Here is an 11,201-nt window from a genome sequence, read left to right as displayed (position 1 = left end):
TCCGCGGTTCAGAGCCCACATAAGGGCAAGGAAAAACTCACAACCCAGTGGGAAGTCGATGAGAATGACTATGAGAAACCTTGGAGAGGCAAATTTTGTACTTCCCCCCATATGCGCGCCTTTTGTTTATTCCTTTTTTGAGTGTTAAAATTAAATATGTAATTAACTTCACGCCATGTCTGGTCCAAATCACCATGGGAAAACAAACCACGCCGTAGTCCAAGTCTTGACAGAATGGCCACAAAACACCATTTAAGATATGCAACACTCGACTGTCATGTGGCGGCTAAAGTGGATAGTGCACCTCCCCGATTCGTCTCGTTTCACGTGTCAGGTAAACCGTGACGAATGGGGTCATGTGAATCCCCTTCCAGCCGTATGTATTTTGTACCATTACTGAAGCGAAAATGTGGACCATCATGCCGTCTATTACTGTATATAGTAGGCTTTACTACACCTGCGAGCCTTAAAGGAGGGATTACTGCATTATCGTACTATTACTGAGGGAAGGAAAACAAGGCTATAATGGGTGACTTCTGATTGGGTCTTCCACAGGATGCACCAAGTGAATCATGGATCAATCAGCCAGTAGGACACACTGGTCCTTGTTCAAATGCAACACGCTAAGAAACAAAAGGGGACACATTGTAGCACAAATTGAAGCAAAGATGTGGCACATAAAGCAGGTGGGCTTTCATGGAAGTGTGTGCGTGGGTGTGAAGGATAAACCCACTGCGGGGGGGGGGGGGGGGGAGGGAGCGTACACAGCGTGGAAGCCATCAAGGCGCTGTGCTGTGCTGTGCTTGGCATGCTGCTACAGGTGAGAGCGCCAGGAACCAGAGAGAAGCGGTCTTAGTGTAGGTCAGCCTTGAAGACGGTGCAAACATCTGAAGAGCGGCGACGCGGGAAGACATGAGAGGGAAAAGATGCAAGTTTGCCGTGGTCCCCCGAGAGGGCTTCACATCGCCATACGTCAGACTCTGTCGCCTGGCCGTGCATTTTGCAGCAGCATGAATGAATGCGATGACGGAGGTGTCAACGCTGCATTTCCATGAAATGACATTTATTTTTCTCCAGCGCATCCCAAAAAAATGGAGGATTGGCTTTCAAAACACACACTGCTTACCGTAGGGTTAGTCTAAGGACATTTGTATCCATGTAGTGCTATATACACATTATATATATATATATATATATATATATATATATATATATATATATATATATATGTATGTGTGGGAAAAAAAATCACAAGACTATTTCATCTCTACAGGCCTGTTTCATGAGGGGGGGGTACCCTCAATCATCAGGAGATTTTAATGGGCGCATTCACATACCATGGTTTATATAGGGCACAGAGTGGGTGGGTACAGGCTGGCGTAGGGGCGTGGTGATTGGCTCATGTGTTACCTAGGAGGTGTTTCCGTCTGTGGCGGCATGCTGTTACAATTTCGCTGCGCTTGTTGAGGGATGACAGGTCTGGACGGTAAATAATAAACAGTTTCTCTTTCAAGCATAGGTTGCATCTTTTATTACCACTATTGTAAGGTGTGCTGGATGCAAGAATTTGCCATGTTATTGAATATTCAACATTATTGTCTTTGAGGTCCCAAATGTGTTTGCTGAGTTCTGTGGTATTTCGCAGGTTTTGGTTCCTGAAAGAAGCCTTGTGATTGTTCCATCTGGTTTTGAATTCTCCCTCGGTTAATCCTACATATGTGTCGGATGTGTTAATGTCCTTGCGTATTACCTTAGATTGGTAGACAACTGATGTTTGTAAGCACCCCCCATTGAGAGGGCAATCAGGTTTATTTCGACAGTTACAGCCTTTGTTGGTTTTGGAGTCGCTCTGTCCGGGGGTCGACGGCTCATTTGCAATTGTTTTGTTGTGGTTTGAGATGATTTGTCGTATATTGTTCATGCAGCTGTAGCTCAATTTAATGTTGTTCTTGTTGAATACTTTTCTTAGGGTGTTGTCTTTGGGAAAGTGTTTGTCAATCAGATTGAGGAATTTGTGTCCAATGTTAGTTGAGACGTTTTTGCTGTATGGGGGGTTGTACCAGATGATGTCGTTTCGTTTTCTGTTCTTTTTTGGCTGGTTTCCTGGCGTGGGTTCATAGGTGAGGGTGAAATTGTATCCGCTTTCATCAAGGGCTTTTTGGTACGGGGGGGTTGCTTGGTCAAATTCAGCTTTGCTAGATGACAGCATCGATAGCCTTTTATTAATTCCGGTAGGTATTCTTTTCATGGTGGTGGGTGGGTGGTTGCTGTCATGGTGTGCGACACACTGCCAGTGTCGCGCCTCGCCAAGGAGCAGCGAGAATACCAAGAAGCGCATATGCCAAATTTTCAAAGAGAACGGCCTACGGATCACGATTGAAGCCAACAAGCAAACCGTCAACTTCCTTGACGTCACTTTCAACCTGAGAAATAACAGCTACCAACCATTCACGAAACCCAACACAACACTCCAATACGTGCACCATGACAGCAACCACCCACCCACCACCACGAAAAGAATACCCACCGGAATCAATAAAAGGCTATCGATGCTGTCATCTAGCAAAGCTGAATTTGACCAAGCAACCCCCCCGTACCAAAAAGCCCTTGATGAAAGCGGATACAATTTCACCCTCACCTATGAACCCACGCCAGGAAACCAGCCAAAAAAGAACAGAAAACGAAACGACATCATCTGGTACAACCCCCCATACAGCAAAAACGTCTCAACGAACATTGGACACAAATTCCTCAATCTGATTGACAAACACTTTCCCAAAGACAACACCCTAAGAAAAGTATTCAACAAGAACAACATTAAATTGAGCTACAGCTGCATGAACAATATACGACAAATCATCTCAAACCACAACAAAACAATTGCAAATGAGCCGTCGGCCCCCAGACAGAGCGACTCCAAAACCAACAAAGGATGTAACTGTCGAAAGAAACCTGATTGCCCTCTCAACGGGGGGTGCTTACAAACATCAGTTGTCTACCAATCTAAGGTAATACGCAAGGACATTAACACATCCGACACATATGTAGGATTAACCGAGGGAGAATTCAAAACCAGATGGAACAATCACAAGGCTTCTTTCAGGAACAAAAACCTGCGAAATACCACAGAACTCAGCAAACACATTTGGGACCTCAAAGACAATAATGTTGAATATTCAATAACATGGCAAATTCTTGCATCCAGCACACCTTACAATAGTGGTAATAAAAGATGCAACCTATGCTTGAAAGAGAAACTGTTTATTATTTACCGTCCAGACCTGTCATCCCTCAACAAGCGCAGCGAAATTGTAACAACATGCCGCCATAGACGGAAACACCTCCTAGGTAACACATGAGCCAATCACCACGCCCCTAGACCGGCCTGTACCCACCCACTCTGTGCCCTATATAAACCATGGTATGCGAATGCTCCCATTAAAATCTCCTGATGATTGAGGGAATCCCTCATGAAACAGGCCTGTAGAGATGAAGTAGTCTTGTGATTTTTTTTCCCACACATACATATATATATATATATATATATATATATATATATATATATATGTATATATATATATATATATATATATATATATATATATATATATATATATATATACACACACATTAGGGTTGTACGGTATGCCGGTACTAGTATAGTATTGCGGTACTAATTAATCAAAAATGGTACTATATTCTGTTTGAAAAGTACCGCTTCCCCATTTTTTTTTTACAGTCATGACGGCGTGTCGTCAGGTCATGACATTGCTGGTTTTACGAACAGAGGAGCACGTTCGGCAGCACACACACACAGAGTACTTACAAGCAGACACCGTGTGTAGACAGAAATGGGAGAACGGACGCATTTTGGCCTAAAAACTAAAGATAAAGCTGAAGTTATAACACTGAAACACCCTCAGGAAGAGACGTTTCTTACAAGTACCATTATCACTGGAGGACGAGGAATAGCTAAACATGCTTCACTACACACCGTAGGAGGATACAATAGCTCACCGGCGTCAACGCTAACAAAAGATAGCGCTCCTGAATGTAAACAAATGCCATGGGTGGATCTACACCTGACATCCACTGTAATGATATCAAGTACAATAGCGTATCTAGTCGATACTACTATGATTACATTAATATTTTTTATCGTCACAAAAATCTTTTTTTCCTTTTTTTTAAATTCATATGATGTTTAAGAACTCAGGAAATACGTCCCTGGACACATGAGGACTTTGAATATGACCAATGTATGATCCTGTAACTACTTGGTATCGGATCGATACCTGCCTAGTGGTTAGAGTGTCCCACCTGAGATCGGTAGGTTGTGAGTTCATACCAAAGAAAAAAATGGGAGCCATTACCTCCCTGCTTGGCACTCAGCATCAAGGGTTGGAATTGGGGGTTAAATCACCAAAAATGATTCCCAGGCGCGGCCACCGCTGCTGCCCACCACTCCCCTCACCTTCCAGGGGGTAATCAAGGGTGATGGGTCAAATGCAGAGAATAATTTTGCCACACCTAGTGTGTGTGTGACTATCATTTTAACTTTAACTTTAACTTTTAAATGTGTGGTATCATCCAAATCTAAAGTAAAGTATCAAAGAAGAGAAGGCTAAGTGAATATTACATTTTAACAGAAGTGTAGATAAAACAAGTAGGTTAATAATACTTTTTTTTTACAGTTTGTCCCTCATAATGTTGACAAAATAATAGGTGTATAAATGACACAATATGTTACATGCGGACTAATTAGGAGTCTTTGTTTGTTTACTTACTACTAAAAGACAAGTTGTCTAGTATGTTCACTATTTTATTTAAAGACTAAATTGTTCGTTGATTACAATAATAAACATATGTTTAATGTACCCTAAGATTTTTTGTTAAAATAAGGCAATAATGCCATTTTTTGGTGGTCCCCTTTATTTAGAAAAGTATCAAAAAGTATCGAAATACATTTTGGTACCGGTACCAAAATATTGGTATCGAAACAACCCTATTATATATATATATATATATATATATATATGTATATATACAGGCAAAATATGTCCATTCTCCCTCTTCTGTCTTCACACTGTTTCCGCTTGCAAGTGCTGTGTATGCGTGTAAAGACTAACAGCGCTGCGGCTAAACCAGCGTTGTCAACGCGGCCACATCCATCCATCCATCCATTTTCTACCGCTCGTCCCGTTCGGGGTGGCGGGGGGTGCTGGAGCCTATCTCAGCTGCATTCGGGCGGAAGGCGGGGTACACCCTGGACAAGTCGCCACCTCATCACAGGGCCAACACAGATAGACACACAACATTCACACACAAGGGACCATTTAGTGATGCCAATCAACCTATCCCCAGGTGCATGTCTTTGGAGGTGGGAGGAAGCCGGAGTACCCGGAGGGAACCCACGCAGTCAGGGGGAGAACATGCAAACTTTACACAGAAAGATCCCGAGCCCGGGATTGAACCCAGGACTGAGTAGTCCTGGACTGACCTGCGCGGCCACATCATGATAATTAGAAAAAAAAAATCTGATATTTTTCAAAATCGGTATTGTACCGTTTTTAATACATTAAAGGGGAACATTATCACCAGACCTATGCAAGCGTCAATATATACCTTGATGTTGCAGAAAAAATACCATATATTTTTTAACCGATTTCTGAACTCTAAATGGGTGAATTTTGGCGAATTAAACGCTTTTCTAATATTCGCTCTCGGATCGATGACGTCACAACGTGGCGTCACATCGGGAAGCAATCCGCCATTTTCTCAAACACCGAGTCAAATCAGCTCTGTTATTTTCCGTTTTTTCGACTGTTTTCCGTACCTTGGAGACATCATGCCTCGTCGGTGTGTTGTCGGAGGGTGTAACAACACGAACAGGGACGGATTCAAGTTGCACCAGTGGCCCAAAGATGCAAAAGTGGCAAGAAATTGGACGTTTGTTTTCCGCACACTTTACCGACGAAAGCTATGACAGAGATGGCAAGAATGTGTGGATATCCTGCGACACTCAAAGCAGATGCATTTCCAACGATAAAGTCAAAGAAATCTGCCGCCAGAACCCCATTGAATCTGCCGGAGTGTGTGAGCAATTCAGGGACAAAGGACCTCGCGAGCACGGCAAGATTTGGCAGCAGTTTGTTCCCGCAGACGAGCGAGCTAAACCCCCTATCGACCCTAGCTTCCCTGGCCTGCTGACATCAACTCCAAAACTGGACAGATCAGCTTTCAGGAAAAGACTGCGGATGAGGGTATGTCTACAGAATATATTAATTGATGAAAATTGGGCTGTCTGCACTCTCAAAGTGCATGTTGTTGCCAAATGTATTTCATATGCTGTAAACCTAGTTCATAGTTGTTAGTTTCCTTTAATGCCAAACAAACACATACCAATCGTTGGTTAGAAGGCGATCGCCGATTCGTCCTCGCTTTCTCCCGTGTCGCTGGCTGTCGTGTCGTTTTCGTCGGTTTCGCTTGCATACGGTTCAAACCGATATGGCTCAATAGCTTCAGTTTCTTCTTCAATTTCGTTTTCGCTACCTGCCTCCACACTGCAACCATCCGTTTCAATACATGCGTAATCTGTTGAATCGCTTATGCCGCTGAAATCCGAGTCTGAATCCGAGCTAATGTCGCTATAGCTTGCTGTTCTTTCCGCCATGTTTGTTTGTGTTGGCTTCACTATGTGACGTCACAGGAAAATGGACGGGTGTTTATAACGATGGTTAAAATCAGGCACTTTGAAGCTTTTTTTAGGGATATTGCGTGATGGGTAAAATGTTGAAAAAAACTTCGAAAAATATAATAAACCACTGGGAACTGATTTTTAATGGTTTTAACCATTCTGAAATTGTGATAATGTTCCCCTTTAAGACCGACCGGTGTACCGTACAACCCCAGTCCAATGTGAGGGACGGGGAACAAATCCTTTACTTTTTTTGGCACCGTCCAAAACCCCGCCATTCCTACCGGATACCGATTTATGTAAAATTCAATGTTTCCGTTCCTGGGTTGCGTGTGATGTCACGCTCGGTGGCCAGTTGCTGACTCAGCTGTCGGCTTTGCATATTGGCGATCAAGCCATCAAAATGAGAGTGGACTCAGCCAAACTACCTTTCTGTGTGTGTGTGAATGTGATGTATAATGTGAAGCCCTTTGGGTATCATTCCAGGTATAGTAAAGTGCTATATAAATACAGAACAGTTACCATTTACTTCTAGGTTTTCTTGCAATTTCCAATGTAATTTCCAAAAAAAAAACACTGCAACGTGAGTAACGTAAGGATCCACTTTTCCACACACGCACTAACTTGCTGCTAATATACACTGGCTTTGCTATTGACATGCTACTGATTAGCACCAGCGATTTCAACACCTTCAAACGTGGTCATGTAAATGACAAATAAGATCCATAAACAGCTGGTGCTTAACTAGTTCAACACTTACAGTATTATCACTTTGTAGAGCGCAACCGACAGCAACGACTGAAATGACCAGCACACCACAAACTATACACTACTACTGAAATTGCAACTCCATACTTGCAAATGAGACTCAGAAATGCGACAATGAAAGAAGATACAACAACTGGACAGCAGTCATCATAATCAGCTCATTTTTAAATGTTGCAATGCAGAATGGGATGTTATTATCAAAAAATTGGTACTTTTGTGAATTCGATTCCCAGTTACTGGGAATTGGTACCATATCGGTTCAAAGTAGAAAGGTATGGAATCAGAGGGTTGGTCTTGAACTGGGTAGATAGATAGATAGATAGATAGATAGATAGATAGATAGATAGATAGATAGATAGATAGATAGATAGATGGATAGATAGATAGTACTTTATTGATTCCTTCGGGAGAGTTCCCTCAGGACAATTAAAATTCCAGCAGCAGTGTACAGAATTGAGATCGAATTCAAAAAGTAAAAAGTAAATAATGGGGGCATAAATGAAAACAAAATAGAAAAATATTACAATAAGAATAAAAAAATTAAAAGCAACAATGAGAATAAAAATACGACAGTATAAATTAAGAATATAACAAGAGAAACTAGGCAGTAGTGACCATGTTATGAAAAAAAAGGTATTGCACTGTTATTGTTTTGCATCCCCTGTCATCCTAGTACCCCTCTTTCCCCTCAGAGAGGAGTTGTACAGTCTAATGGCGTGTGGGACAAAGGTGTTTTTATTATTATTATTATTATTATTATTATTAAGAAGCTACTTAACCAACAGGAAGGCGAACACACTCCTACGGAGCTGAAAATACTTTGTGGCGTACCTCAGGGATCAATACTTGGACCAAAATTGTTTGATCTTTATATAAATGACATTTGTAAAGTTACAAAGGACTTAAAGTTAGTGTCATTTGCAGATGATACAACTGCGTTTTGTTCAGGAGAGAACACACAGAAGATAATACAAATAATAACAGAAGAAATTAAATGTTTAAATCTAAAATAATGCTATTTGGTAAAAGTAGAAGGGAAATTCAAACACAAATACAAATAGACGGAGTAGATATTGAAAAGGTAAAATAAAACACATTGCTGGGTGTAATGATAGATGATACAATGAACTGGAAACCTCATGTAAAAAATGTACACCTTAAAGTACCAAGAAACACGTCAATACAGACGGCGGAAATGATCATCAGGACTCCTCTTCCTCCTATCCAGGAGATCGCAAAAAGCCGCTGCCTGACCAGGGCTCAGAAAATCTGCAAAGACTCCTCCCACCCCCACCAAGGACTGTTTTCACTGCTGGACTCTAGAAAGAGGTTCCGCAGCCTCCGAAGCAGAACCTCCAGGTTCTGTAACAGCTTCTTCCCTCAGGCTGTAAGACTCTTGAACGCATCATAATTAAATTATCCCCTCAACTCCCCCTAGAATGGATTAACTCGCTGGAATAAAAAAGACAATATAACATACATCCATAAACGTGACGCATGTGCAATATATTTATCTGTACAGTAATCTATGTATTTATTTATATGCATTCATATATATTTATTTATTTGATATATATATATTATTTATATATATGTATTTATTTATACCATATATGTACCTTATTGCTTTTTTATACTGCACTACCATGAGCTTATGTAACGAAATTTTGTTCTTATCTGTGCTGTAAAGTTCAAATTTGAATGACAATAAAAAGGAAGTCTAAGTCTAAGTCTAATAATAAATAAAGCAAAACATGTTCTGGACCAAAAATCACTTCATATTCTTTACTGCTCACCAGTGTTATTGTGCAGAAATATGGGAAATAACTACAAAAGTGTACTTCATTCACTAACTGTGTTACAAAAAAAGATCAGTTATAATAATACATAATGTTGGATATAGAGAACATACAAACACTTTATTTACTGAATCACAAATATTGAAATTGCACGACATAGTGAATTTGCAAACATCTAAAATGATGTACAATGCAAACTATAACCTGCTAGTCAAGAATGTACAACAGTTCTTCTCTACAAAAGAGGAGAAATATAACCCTTAGAGAAAAATCTAACTTAAAACATGTGTATGGTACACTTAAAACCTTTAGCATATCAGTACATGGAATTAAATGATGGAATGGATTAACTAAAGAAATCAAACAGCACCAATATGATTCAGTTTAAAAGAGACTGTTCAAATTACAATGTCAGAGTATGTTGGTGACGAACCCCAAGATGCAGAGATGGCAGGCTTTGTCCAGGAAAACATGATTTAAATGAACACTATAGCAAAAAAAACAAACAAAAGGCGCGCACAAGGCGGAGAACAAACTAAAATAGCACAAAGGCTAACTGTCGACAAGAAACAAAAACACTTACTGTGACACGAAGGAACTATGACATGAGCAGAGTGAACAAAAGTAGACAGAGCTACAACGACAAGTATTATGACAGGCAGTAGTGACAATAATCCAGCACTGACTGGAGAGGAAGGCAGGTTCAAATAGCAGCTGGCTGATTGACACCAGGTGTGGCCAGGTGCCAATCAGCCACAGCTGAGGGGACAAAGCACTCAGGGACATAATCAGGAAATAACCAAAATAAGAGCGCTGACAGGAAACAAAGACAGGAAAAACCAAAACCTAACTGAACTGTCAGTGACAAACCTGACATACAAGTGTTCAAAAAGTACACAGAAGGACATTTATAATCAACATCAAAGATTATTTAATTATTTAATATTTGTTTACTTACTATGGTACAGTATTTATTTATTATTGATTTAGTCACCGTTCTGTTACAAACAGAGAACAAGGAAATGGGATAAAACTGATCTGGTATGAAAAGGGGTAGGATTAAATAAGCTCAGCTTCTTCCTACTCCTTTTCGGACGTGCTGTAATGAAACAACTGGACATATGCGATGCATGACATCGTATGTTCCAAATAAACTGAAAGTGAAATGTAAACGGTGCACATCCCTAGCCACCGTGACCTGTTAGGCAATTTAATTAGCCTGATGTGAATCGGCTACATTTATTGGTGAAGCTCGTGAAACCCCGGAAATGTATAAATTAGCCGCAGATTTGTATAAAGCGGCGTTTAACGATCCAGAAATGGCGGCAGTCGCGAGAGGTTCACGGAGCGCACGGTGACGCAGGAGCGCAAACCATGTCCGAGTGTATCTGCACTTTTTACACCTTCTTTTTGTCACTTGGAAAAAAAACACAGAGGACATGACCTCGGTGGTAGTTAACGACCAAATATTATTTATAACGTGTAGCAGGCGTGTAGCTGCACATCCTGCAGGATAATACCGTCGTGGTCAAAAGTTTACCACGTAACTTTTCTCCAGAAGGTCTTATCTTTGTCCATGTGATGTCAGATGAAACAAAAATTGAGCTGTTTGGCCACAATACCCAGCAATATGTTTGGAGGAGAAAAGGTGAAGCCTTCAATCCCAGGAACACCATTCCTACCGTCAAGCATGGTGGTGGTATTATTATGCTCTGGGCCTGTTTTGCTGCCAATGGAACTGGTGCTTTACAGAGAGTAAATGGGACAATGAAAAAGGAGGATTACCTCCAAATTCTTCAGGACAAGCTAAAATCATCAGCCCGGAGGTTGGGTCTTGGGCGCAGTTGGGTGTTCCAACAGGACAATGACCCCAAACACACGTCAAAAGTGGTAAAGGAATGGCTAAATCAGGCTAGAATGAAGATTTTAGAATGGCC

Source organism: Nerophis lumbriciformis, linkage group LG27 (assembly GCF_033978685.3).
Source record: "Nerophis lumbriciformis linkage group LG27, RoL_Nlum_v2.1, whole genome shotgun sequence".
Lineage (NCBI taxonomy): Eukaryota > Metazoa > Chordata > Actinopteri > Syngnathiformes > Syngnathidae > Nerophis > Nerophis lumbriciformis.
Note: the sequence above shows the minus strand (reverse complement) of the source record.